The sequence below is a fragment of the Arvicanthis niloticus genome, chromosome 22 (assembly GCF_011762505.2).
Source record: "Arvicanthis niloticus isolate mArvNil1 chromosome 22, mArvNil1.pat.X, whole genome shotgun sequence".
Lineage (NCBI taxonomy): Eukaryota > Metazoa > Chordata > Mammalia > Rodentia > Muridae > Arvicanthis > Arvicanthis niloticus.
Genome location: NC_133429.1, coordinates 15928225 through 15940769, shown reverse-complemented (window position 1 = coordinate 15940769; position 12545 = coordinate 15928225). Strand labels below are relative to the sequence as shown.

Sequence of the window (12545 nt, the reverse complement as noted above, 5' to 3'; positions counted from 1 at the left end):
GTTTAAGAGGGTGGGAAAAAAACGTCAGTTCACAATGTTTCATTTTGAAATGTTTGTGTACCATGGTGAATACTTTAGAATGCCGTGGACAGAAGAACTTTACAAAAACATTTAAGAAACATTGGATTGGAAAAGTTTACCGAAGGCACAAAAAGACAGGCTACATCCATACTCAAGGCAGAAAATATTGAAGACTTGGCCTTGGCAACTGTTTTGGGCTTAGCCACTACACTGGGCTAATTTTCTACTTAATCATTTAAATTTCTGTGCTGTATTTTGCAAGGCAGTGAATAAGGAAAGGGACTGGTAACGCGGAAGTGTCTGTCTAAAGTCAGAGAACTTGTTTTAGACTCCCCATTACTACAAAGCCAGCCAGGATCCAGCCTCATCTTTATTAACCTTGTTTGTTTCAGAAGAAGGAAGAAAATCAAACATATACTCCCTCAGTATCTGAGTCCTACTTTAGTATTGGAAGGGCTGAACTCACAGATATTTCAGAGAAAGAAAAATGGCTGTCCTGGAAGACTGGAGGTTGAATTGGTTGTTCTGTGAGTGCTGCAGCAAATTGCAACACACTGGTGGTGATGTGGAACAAGAAGAGTTTCTTCTATTGCAGTACCCAAGGCTAGAATTTGGAAGTCAAAGTGTTGACAGAGTCACATTCTTTCCAACGGCTGGAGAACAAATCCATCCTTCTTCTTGAAGCTTCTAATGGCTGGTGACATTCTTTGGTTGGTGTGTCCTTAGCTCCAGTCACCATCTCTTTCTGTCGACTGCCTTCTCCATGTTTATCAGTTCCTCTGTGTGTCTTTTGAAAAGGTCCTTGTCATTAGATGTGATGATTCCACTCAGACATTTCAGAATGGTTTTCTCCTCTCAAGATCCTTTTAATTTAATGATATCTGAGATTCTTATTCTCACTGAGTCACACTCAAAAATTCTGGGGATCAGGACATGGGCATGTCTTCTACAATGGCCATTACTTGACCCTCTACTGAATGGAAGACTTTTCATATCAGATTCACCTATAACACTTTATCAGAAGGTCTGGCATACCTAGAATCTGCTAGGTAAGTGTTCTCAAAGGTCCATGTGTTAAATGGTTGAGCCAGAGCCTGTGTGCTACTGAGAGGAGGTGGAAACCTTAAGAGGTGGGGCCTAATTGGTGTTGGTGGGAAATCCTTAAGTAACAGGAGGTGTGCCCTTAAAGGGAGGGTCATGGGACCCTAGCTCTTTCTTTTCAGTGATGAGAACAGTTTTCCTCTATCGTGCATTCCCTTTGCAATGTAAACCCTGTCTCATGAAAAGCAGCGCAACCAAACAAACAGGGCTGCCACCTTCAATGGTGAGTCATACGTTGATTATCTGGGTCATGTGTTACCATAACCGAAAGCTGATTTCCAATAGTCAAGCTCACATAGGAGGGTTTATCTGTGCATAAGATTGAGCTTCAGTACTGACATAGCCTGGTAACTAGCAAAGGATGAAGCACAGGCTCAGAATGGATATTTTATTCTTTATTACTATGAAAACTTAAGTACATGTATACTAATGTGCATATATTAATCAATACTAATATATACATATATTATACAAGTGCATATATAATACATGATATGCACAAATATATGCATATACAGTATACACACACATATAGATAGATATATGGATATATATTTGTGTTTATTTTTCTATGGCATTGTTGTTTTGGGAAAATAACCCTACTTGAGTTACTTCTCTTATCACTCTGACAAAGTACCAGACAGAAGTCACTTAAGGGAGAAAGGATGGATGGATTATTTATTTATTTATTTATTTATTTATTTATTGGCTTTAAGAGGGCATCATGTTGGGAAAACCATGGCAGCAAGAGAATGTGATGGCCCTTGCTCACATCCTAATAGACCAAGAAACAGAGAGGGAGAGAGTGTAGTAAATATAGGATCCATATGTAATTTCTAAGGTCTACTTCCAGCAACCCACTCCCTCTAGCTAGGTCCCATATCCTAAAGGTTCATCAAATTCCCCAAACAACAATAGCTGGGAACCCAATATGCAAATAGGTGAGCCGGTGGAGGCCATGTTACATTTAAAACATTAACACATGCCCAATAAAACAAAATTAGGAAAGGTTTCCTGAGACAGGTCCACGTATATATGCAATTTGGAACAATTACCTTAATCTCAGGGCCTCAAAATTTCTTCTGTGAAATAAGTCAAACAGAATGGCTTGAAGTTTCCTTCCACTGTTGAGTTTATTTCCCCCTGTAGGAATTATCCAGCAGGTGTCTAGTGCCGCGCCTTGCTCGAATTATAACAAGATAGCTTGCAGGCGTCATTGGAGGCCTACCCCAGAGCATCGTGTTTCTCTTCCAGTAAATGGGCCTCTGGAGAGCCCCTCAGCCGAAGTTACCTCCTTAAGCAAATTAAAAGTTTTATTGCCGAAATATAACTTGATAACGTACATGCATTGTCATTAGAACTTAACAAGAAAGAATATTCAATTCGAGACACCAACAGAAGAGCAGGCAGAATTGTGGACGTTCGGTAATTGCACTTTGCCCAGGTCTCTGAAAGGAGCTGCTGTGTAGCCTCTTCCTTTAAACGGAATCTCTGGAGGACAAGCCCTGTCGCCAGCTCTCCTACTTTTCCTTCTGCTGGGGGCCTGGGACTTCACTTGGGCTTGGGTTTCAAAAAAATCCTCCAGTGCCTCCAAAGCTTTGGCTTGGTTGGGATGTGGCTCTGTTCACGTCCCTTCCCGTTGGACGCCCCTGGCATTTTATCCACTCTAGGACTCTGGGATTCAAATCGCCCTGCAGCCAAGATCTGCTCTGGTGCTAAATGGCCTCTAGCAGTGTGAGAGTTTGTGCCTTTGAAGCCTAGCACCTCTGGGCTTGTGGCTTCGGTTCTGAAAACCCTTGTGTGGCCTGTTCCCCTCAGCACCAATCCTTCAATTAATTGCTTGTCCTCACTCCTGGCAAATACTATTCCTTGGGGCTGGCTCGTCTATCAGGGGTCTAGCCTTTGACTTTTACTTATTCCCAATGAGGAAGAGAGAAACAAAAGTCCAGCCAGTTTCCAGGTGCTCGGCTCAAGTTCTGCCCCAACTCTTGGGTGCCTGCCTCTCAGGCAGCTCAGAGGCTGCCTCAGAAATTGAAAATCCAGCATTCCCAGGCCACTCAGCCCTCATAAATATTGATGGGCATTCTGAAGTTACTGTCTCTGCTCTCAGATCTAGCAGTTTAAGAACAACTTCAATCTACTTTCTCCAGGTAATGAAAGCTGTTATTTATTTTTTAAAAATTCCTTTCTTGAAAGAGCTCCTGTTTGTGGAAGGAGCTAAGGAGTGCAACATAGAAAAATCTCCAATAACTATTTCATAAACAGATGAACGGCTTGGCATATGCCTGTATCCATAGTAATAGTCTTTAACACCATGGGATGAACTCCTCAAGAGAATGAGGTACAGGTTGTACAGGTTCAAGACAGTCTACACATTAGCCTTCCCAGGTTACTTTCCAGGAATGATCTATTTTCCAAGAGATAAGTGTGCTTCTATTATAAAATTTCACACTACATGTGGCTGTTTGACCACATCAAGCACTAATTTTATGTCACTCTTTAGCCAGATAAATATTTTCAAATATCCTACAATGTTTAGGGATGGTAACAGACATTTATAATGCCAGCTACTTCAGACATATAGGCAAAAAACATTGGAGTTCAAGGCCAGCCTTAGATAACCTAGTTGTACTGTTTCTTAAAATACCAAATGAATGAATGAGTGAGGAAATGAATGAATGATATATTGTCCTTACCCTCAATACCTCCAAGATATTGTCTTTACTTCAGTGTTTGCATATACTTTTCCTCCACTCTAGAAATGCTTCCTGCATCTGTCTAACTGCTCCTGTTCTCAGTGGCCTGTCATGGCACATGGAATATTACAATCAATCCGGGTGTATGATTTCATTGCTCCCTAAATAATAAACTCCCTCAGTTCTGAGACTCACAGACTCTTGTCCACATGCCTACCATGCCTGGTCCACAGACAACGTCACAGAGTACAGGACTAATCAAAGCTCTGTTTCTCGCTCCCTCCCTTCTCTTCCTGGCATGTGCCAACCTTGATCCTCTAGTGTCTGCATGGGCCCTCGCACTGTGCTTTAGCTTTGTGCCTGCACTTTCCTTAGAGAACTGATGTCAGCACAGATTAGATAGAAAACTGGGCCAAACGGCCAGTGGTTAAGCCTCCAGAGCAAGCTGTAAACAGCCAGCCAGGGAAGAGTTGTTGAGTTCATCATCTCTCTTCCTAGGTAAGAGCAACATGGAAAGCTTTCCATCCCAGAAGCCACAGACCCTCTCCAAATCACAAGGATTGTTTAGTTGGTGAATTTTAGACCCCATGAGTAGAGACGAGGTCTCTATAAGCAAGCAGCCAGTTAAATGGGAATCTGCAAGGCAAAAATAAAAGCTACAGAAGGAGCATGCAACCTTTATACTGAGATACTCTTACCTCTCCTTACTGAAATACTACATTAAAGGGACTTCTTAGTGCTGACAAATAACTGGAATGTTATCATGTCTTTGCTATCATTTTTCATCTTTCTCTAATAGAGATAGCAAGGTGTGTGTGTGTGTGTGTGTGTGTGTGTGTGTGTGTGTGTGTGTACTCAAAATAGAGCACGGGGAGGTGCTAAGAATTCAATGTCTTTGGTTTTAGACTTTTAAGAAATGACTCAACTCTTGCAACTATTTTGTTTCTCTCTCCTCTTAAATATTTAATTTTTATTATTTTAAATTATATGTATGTGTCTCTGTGTAGATATGTAACCATGACTGCCAGCGCCTGTGGAAGTCAGAGGCATAAGATCCCTGGGAGCCGGATTTACAGGCAGTTGTGAGCCACTGGACATGGATACTGAGAATGGAAATCAGGTCTTCTGCAAGAGTAATATGTGTTCTTCGCTGCAGAGGCATCTCTCTGGATCTCATTTATGTTTTGTGAGACACTATTTTTTTTTAGGTGACAGGAATATGTAATGTTAAAAATGAAAGTGGTATTGACTGTTCTGTCAAAACTTCGGTTCCCCCCCCCCCCCAATTTAATTGATTTCTAGAACTTTCTAAATAAATAGTTATGGTTCATGAACAGGGTTATTTTTAGAAATTATGTTTTTATTTTTTTTTTCTCTGAGAATTTCATAAAATATATTTGGATTGTTTTCTTTTCTTTGTCCCAGTTCTTCCCATATCTCCGTCAATCTCCCACGGAACTTTATGTTCTTTCTATAAACAACAGAAACAAATTTCGTGTTGTCCAGTTACTCTTGGGCATCAGGCTTGGCCTAAATTATGATTGTTTTACCCAGTGTCATACCTTTGGAGAACACCGACTTTCAGTCTTCCAGCAGATATCAATTGTGAATAGCTTCCTGGATAGGACTGAGACTTCAAGTCCACATTTCTCTCCTCTGTGCTAAGGTTTTATCTGACTTGAGCTTGCGCAGTGCAAGTCATGTACATGCAACTAGTCTCTATGAATTCACATGTGTGTCTGTCCTGTTGTGTCTGAAAAAAAAAGTGGTTTCTTTTGAGTTCTTCACCACCTCTGGCTCTTAAAATCTCCCCATCTTCTCTTCTGCATCCATTTCTGAATCTTGATGGGAGTGGTATGAGAAAGATATTCCATGTAGGGATAAACATTTTGAAGTCTCTTAGTCTCTGCATCGTTGATTCATGGGTCCCCAGTGTTAATTAGAATCTACTGTAAGAAGAATCTTCTCTGCCGAAAGTTGAGTGACACAATGATCTATGGGTGCAGCAATACAGCACTGAGGATCATGTTACTGCTATGCAGAATAGTAGTGATAGGTTTCCCCCTAAATCTTGGGGCCTATTTTGTCTCAGGTTCTTGGCTGCATTAATAGAATCAGGTAGAGATTTAGTTTTCATTTAAATATACTAGAATGCTGGTCTATAGAGAGGAAACCCAAGTTTGAGCCCTAAACTTGCTAATTAAGAGACATACAGACAGACATGTAGACAGATAGACAGGTGCACACACACACACAGAGAGAGAGAGAGAGAGAGAGAGAGAGGGGGGAGAGAGAGAGAACAATCTTGAGCATGCAGTACAGTCGAAGTGAGCTATATCTAGGTTGGAACTCCCACTGCCTTCTCTCCTCAAAGCTCCCTTTCTGCTGTAAGTTTATTCCAGCTCCTAACAGTGAGTCCCAACACCAAGGACATGTTTAGGATCTACCCTTTTCAGAAGGCAACTGGAGTCAGAGCAGTCACATCGGCTTGCTGTTGTCTTCCTGCTAGGATTTTTTTTTTTTTTTTTTTTTTTGAGTGATGAACTACACAGCATGATGCTACCCCTGGTCTGTTAAACTCATCCTTAAAATTAAAAGAAGCAGGAGAATCTCAGACCACCTCTTTGGCTCTGAAACTCAATAGCCAGCTATGTACCTGATGGGAAATAAATTTATTAAGTGGTTGCTTGCCACACCAAGAGGCAGGGCAAGGTCAACTTTTCTCCCTTGGTTGGTGGTTTTGTGCCTTGTTCTGTTCTTATCCTCCTTGAATCTTTAGGAGCTCTGGAAGATCATTTGTTCATTCACCATTTAGCCCCCACACAGTGCATACTAGATAACATTCTCTGTTGAGACACTGGGTTACACAGATAGTAAAATTTCTTTCTCTACTCCTGTGGTACTTGCTCAGAGATGCAGTCAGATAAATGCAAACTTATCAACATGGAAAGGTGACTGGTCTCCATCTAATAGAAGAGGTGGGCATGTATGAATGGCCATGAGGTAGGCTATTGACCCTCCATTCCTCCTGCCTCCTGCCTCACCCAACACCCAGTGCACAAGTCTTCATGCATGTACATATGCACGCACAAACATGTTTCTTAGAACTTAACACACATAAAGGTTCACCATGTGGAAAGAACTTTAATTTCAAAATATTTAAATAAGAGAGGCATCAGTCTACTTTATTAAGTAGTGTATAGTTATAACAAGATATAAGCTTAGTTCATACGTATCTACATGGTAAAGGGAATTGAGATCGATACATAAATAAGATGTAAACAAATGGCTGTTGAAGTCCTAAGGAGAGAGCTCTGATAACACTGGGCATCAAATCAAGGACTTAATGTAGTCAAGGGCCACATAAAGAGTATTGGGCAACCCAGAGCTACATAGCAAGACTGTCTCAAAAACTCAAAAACACAATACAGCCATTCACAAAACCAGTTGACGACCAATTGGGTAGTTTTAATTTATTGATTTTCATAGTGAAATTTCACAGTTGGACTAAACTCAGTCTCTACTTCCCATTACGAAACCAGACATTTTCAGTTTAACTCTGGTTTAAGTGTTGGGCATACACTAGTAGTTCTGGCAAATGGAAACCTTAACTGACTTCCCAAATCGCTGGGACATTTCTACTTGCTTTGTGTACATAGTGGGAGCCTAGTGTGTTTGTTCCCTAACCTGGTATAGTTCAATGACCCATTATATAAAATTGATAATGACACATGAAACTAAGGGAACAGGAGAAGGCAAGTTGCTACTGTTATAGAAATTAGCTTGTTTTTGAGAAACTCTTAAAATTAACAGAGGAACTCTTCTGAGTGGAACCATGTTTACAGAAAAAGCTTTGATTTTTTACGTTAAAATCTGGTTAAATGTATTCTTTTTATGCTATCCTGTATAACTTGGTATTCAAATTTAATTTCACACAATACATATCATGCAATGCTGCCCATATCCAAGGTCCGTCCAGACTGTTAAGTCCTTTGGTTCATCTGCAGATTTGGTCAGAACCATCAATGAACATGGCAGATGTCAATTGTTCTTGGCCTTTAATTTGGATTATTCTGAGGTAAATGCTGATTGTCAAGTTTACATTCTGGCTTCCACAAGACCGTTACTTCTGAGAAGCCAACACCAAAATTCTAGTTAGAGAGGGAGAGAGATTCCTGGAGGACCTGCTGAATATTTTCTCTCATTTTTTATTTGTTCTTTGGGCCATCCCTCACACTTCCACTTTTCCCCTGCATATTAACTTCAAAGTTTGATACTCTCCACATTTTCTGACAGTATATATCTTTTAACTGGTTCACAAAGCCTTTGTAAGTTGAGGTATTTCTTAACTATATTATAATTTAGTACGTCATTTATGATTGTTAATATCCCTTTGCACCTTTTTCAGGAAAGAATATCCAAATATTTCAGCCAAGGATTATATGCTTCACCTAGCAAGGAGTATGTAGTACACTGAGATACTATATGCTGTTAGGACGTGGTCCAAAATGAAATATACCATAAAGACAAAGGCTTGAAGTGCTTAATAAAACTAATGTAGAGTTGAAATTTTTTGAAAGGATTTTCTGTCTTATATCAATCGAGATGGATTTTATGTCACTATAACCTTGGTAGTTGGTTTTACTTACTGATACCAATCGCATTATTTTTTTTATTCTATATTTGATGATTTATGTATCAGCAAACACAGTACCCATACCTCCTATGTATTGTAGGGCCTGTAAACTCCAGATTTTGCCTAATGCCTCTGTATATTTCCACTCCTGGTGTGGAGCCTGACACATGAAGATGTTCAATAGGTATTTATCAAAATAGACCCGAGCAAGTTCCATAATGACGGTGATGTTATTTAGTTAAGCAATGCACATGTAAGTCCTATTTTAGATAATGGCCTATCCCAATGAGAATATCTAGTCACTAAAATTTTAAGCATCTAATAATATAGCCAATATCTTTGGTCATTAGAGAAAATAAAGGCTGGTGTTTATGGAGTTGGCGTGGCTCATTTTATAAACCAATTCAGAGTTTAGTCAGGCCAGGGAAGAAAAATACAGTCATTGGTTCTAAGAGAGACTACATACACTCACACATTAGGGAAAAAAATTTCTGACACTTGTTTTTTTTCAGTTGAGCAAATTCTACCCACCTACTTGGATAGCTATTTTTCTCCTCTCCGTTTAAGTTTTTACTAATGTGTGGGAGTTTATAATAATAATAATAATAATAATAATAATAATAATAATAATAATATCTAGCTCACAGGCTATTATGAAGCTTTTTATGATGATATATATGCCACCATTTATACACACACACACACACACACACACATAAAATCATGTAACTCAGGGTAACTCCAAACTCATTGTGTATTCCAGGCTGGTCTTGAACTTATGATCTCTATGTCTGAGTATCTAAGCACTCTCTACTTAATTTAATTACTTAGGACAGTGCCTGGTGTCTTTAATACTGTGTGCATATTTGCTGTGATCATTAGGTATGACCTGGTTCTCATTCAAGGTTTAGCACTTTAGCCAGACCCTCTCTTTGTCTCATTTGACTGATTTCATGGGACCCAGAGAAACTAAATACCTGCCTAATAAGTGAATAAGCTCATAGTAAACAAATTGTTAAATATGTTTCAAATATTAAAAATTAACTTGCCAAGCTGGGGTCTGCCTGTAATCCCAACACATTTAGGAGGCTGAGGCAAGGAGATCCGGGCCTTGGGGCTCTGCCATTCCCAAAAGCATCACTGGCATTTTTTCCTCCCTCTCTTCCTCTTCCTCTTCCTCTTCCTCTTCCACCTTCTCCTTCTCCTTCTCCTTCTCTTCATCTCATAAAGTAACCGTGGCCTATGCTGTATTAAAGATCCTTGATAGATATGGTGATGCCCCAGTTATTTGGAAGGCTGAGACAGCAGGATCACTTAAGACAAGCTTGGGTAACATTAAAAGAAGCCATCTCAAAGTATGTTGAGGGGGATTATGAAAAACCCAGGTGTAAGTGAAACCAGTAGAAATTGCTGATAGGTGAGCAACTAAGAGTGTGCATTTAGGTTAGATACCTGGTATAGGAAGATGATCTCAAAACAACTTCCAAACACTTAAGAATCTGGTTGTTGTTTTTTTTTTGCTAACAGTATTCTACATGTGGTTTACATATGTCTTACAGGGTTGATTTGCACTGAAATTTGAAATAGTATAATGGTTTTCATTTTAAAATGCACTTCACATGCTCATCGCTAATCTAGAAGTTATTCATATTTTCTGAGAAGAAAAAAACAGATTGGTAAAGTTGCTGGCAGTGGACACCAATCATCCTGGCTTCAGATGCTCCTGGGAAGAAGTTTGTAAAACATAAGGACTTTGGATCTTAACCCCAGCTTGTTAAGGGAATAGGTTTGGTGTGTTTTCTCTTCAAGTGGGTTCCAGAATGTCTTTTAAACTCTTCTTCCCAACTCCCCTCTCTGGAGTCTGCAGCTAAGAGTGCAGACTGCTAAACAAACCCACCACCATCTGGTGGAAAGGGGCTGAAGTGCAAGCCCAAGATTCTGGCAGAAAAACTTTTTGAACAATGGCCATTTTAAACATGTTTCAGAGTCTTAAGAGCCAAGCAGGGACAGGGCATGCGACTGCCGTTTACTGCCTGAGGAGGATCTGAGATGCAGTTAAGCCCACGCGCTGGATTCGGAGATGTTTTTTTGGCCATTACTTTTATTCGTTTTGGCTCAGTATCTTGCCACATAGAGAGCAGAGTTTAGAGCATGCAGCTTCATGTCTGACTCAAACCTGAGGTCATTTTCAGCAGAATCCAAACTTTCTCTTTTCCTTGCCTTGTGCCCTGTCTGTGTGGACCATCTTCAAATGCTCTCAGACCACAGCTGGTGGACAGAACATGGTCTTTTATGAAGGGTTGACCTACAGGAAGGCTAGTGAGTTTCCCTTAGCTGAACACACTCTTTGGCTTTCTCAGCACCGCGTTACAAGCCTGCCTTTTGGCACTAATCAAGCAGTTCTACATCCTTGATTTTCTCACCCCAGGATGAGGTGCCTGACTGTTAGGATCCCATTTGCTGGTTCTTTCCCATTGCTGCCCCCTCCCTTCTTCCTCTTCGAGTGTGCCAGTTTCTAATTCGCATGCTGGAAATCCTTCTTTCTCTCCTTTTTCTATCTTGATTGGTTTCCTCTGGTGTTATTTTGTTTAATGCCTTCCAGTAGGCGCCCAAAGGCAAAGCCAACAGTCTGTTGACTCCTTGGAGAAATGCCATTAACCCAAATTCCTCCGAGGACCAGGTGAGCACTGAACCCTATTAATCAATCAGATAGGGGCAAGGCTAAGCACAGTATAATAATGTGTTCAACTGGCTGTTGCCTTGCCACAAAGTGGACTAAGGCAGCCAGAGGGCCAGAGGCCAGTAACTCAAAGTCTTAAATGAAACATCATGATTTTAAATATTTCTATCATTTTGTGTTGGCTTTCTGTTACTGATGCAAAAATGTCTGTGGTAATCAATCTACAAAGAGAAAAAAGTTGATTTGGGCGCACAGATTTTGAGGTTGTAGTTTGCACTCAGTTGGCCCCATTGCTTTGGGCGTGTATAAAATAGCACATCATTCCATAAAGGTGAAACTCCTCACTTTACTGCTAGGAAGCAAAAGATTCAAAAGTAAAGATCCAGGATCTCATAATCACTTCCTAGAGCAGGCCCACAGTAACATAAGTATATCCCATCATGCCTCACTTTTCAGAGGTCCCAGGATCTCCTGATAACTATCCTTGACATCTAGTCAACATATCCATTGTTGGGACCATTCAAGAACCATTCAGACAATCCTTGCACATCCTAATTAGAGCAGGGGGGGGGGAGACAGCCTACAGTGCTTTTTTTAACCCACTCTTGAAGCAGTGTTTTCCTACCTAGTCTTCTCCGTCTTTGCCCCAGGAGGTTGGTTCTCTTTGTTGTTTGCATGTCGTCTAGGACCACCAAAACCAAGACATATGCAGGACCTCCTAGATCAAGCAGGTTAGTCAGAACGTTCACACAATTGAGTAGCATGAAACTTGGGTGAGTCCATTCTTCTGGGCTTCAGGGACATTGAAAAGATGCTACCTCCTCCTTCCAACCCTTCACTCGTTTCTTCCCAAGGTAAGAGGAAAGAGTTAGCCGAGTGGAAATACGAAGCCAGGAACAGGTACATATCTGTGTGCTGTCTTTCTTCTGCTTCTTTCTGAAGTAGGAGGTACCCATTTTGCCCTTCTGCTGATGTGAACTGCTGTCTCTGTTCCAAGTGTGATACCATGAGGATGGGTTTCCAGTTATGACACAATGAGCTAGCTCAGGAGATAGCTAGTAGTTAAGAGTGCTTTCTGTTCTTTCAAAAGACCCAAGTTCAATTCTTCGTATTCACAGCAGACAACCGACAACTGCCAGCTCTAGGGACTCTGACACTGTCTTCTGGACTCTGTGGACACCTGCACTCATGTACACATGCCCACACACAAATATACATCTTAAATAATTAAAGCAGAAGGGGGTGATGGCCCATGGTGCTTCTTTTATTCACTCTTGAAGAAACGGTGTTACCCTTCCTAGTCCTCTCCTTCTATGCTGCATGCCTGTGATGGTTTGAATAAAAAGAGCCACCACAGGCCCATAGAGACGTGGCCTTATTGGAGGATGTGTGTCATTGTGGGAGTGGCCTA

At 40.7% G+C, this 12545-nt stretch overlaps 1 long non-coding RNA gene across 2 annotated transcripts in view; it reads left to right on the top strand.

The window, feature by feature from the left end:
• LOC143435688 (uncharacterized) overlaps positions 1–12545 on the top strand; it is an 85637-nt gene that overhangs the window by 51377 nt on the left and 21715 nt on the right. The window contains exon 5 of one of the 2 annotated variants that reach the window (XR_013106156.1): positions 4826–5157. The exons of the other annotated variant lie outside the window; for it this stretch is intronic. This is a non-coding gene — a long non-coding RNA (uncharacterized LOC143435688). Of the gene's footprint in view, positions 1–4825; positions 5158–12545 lie in introns of those variants that run through there. 2 annotated transcript variants of the gene reach the window in all.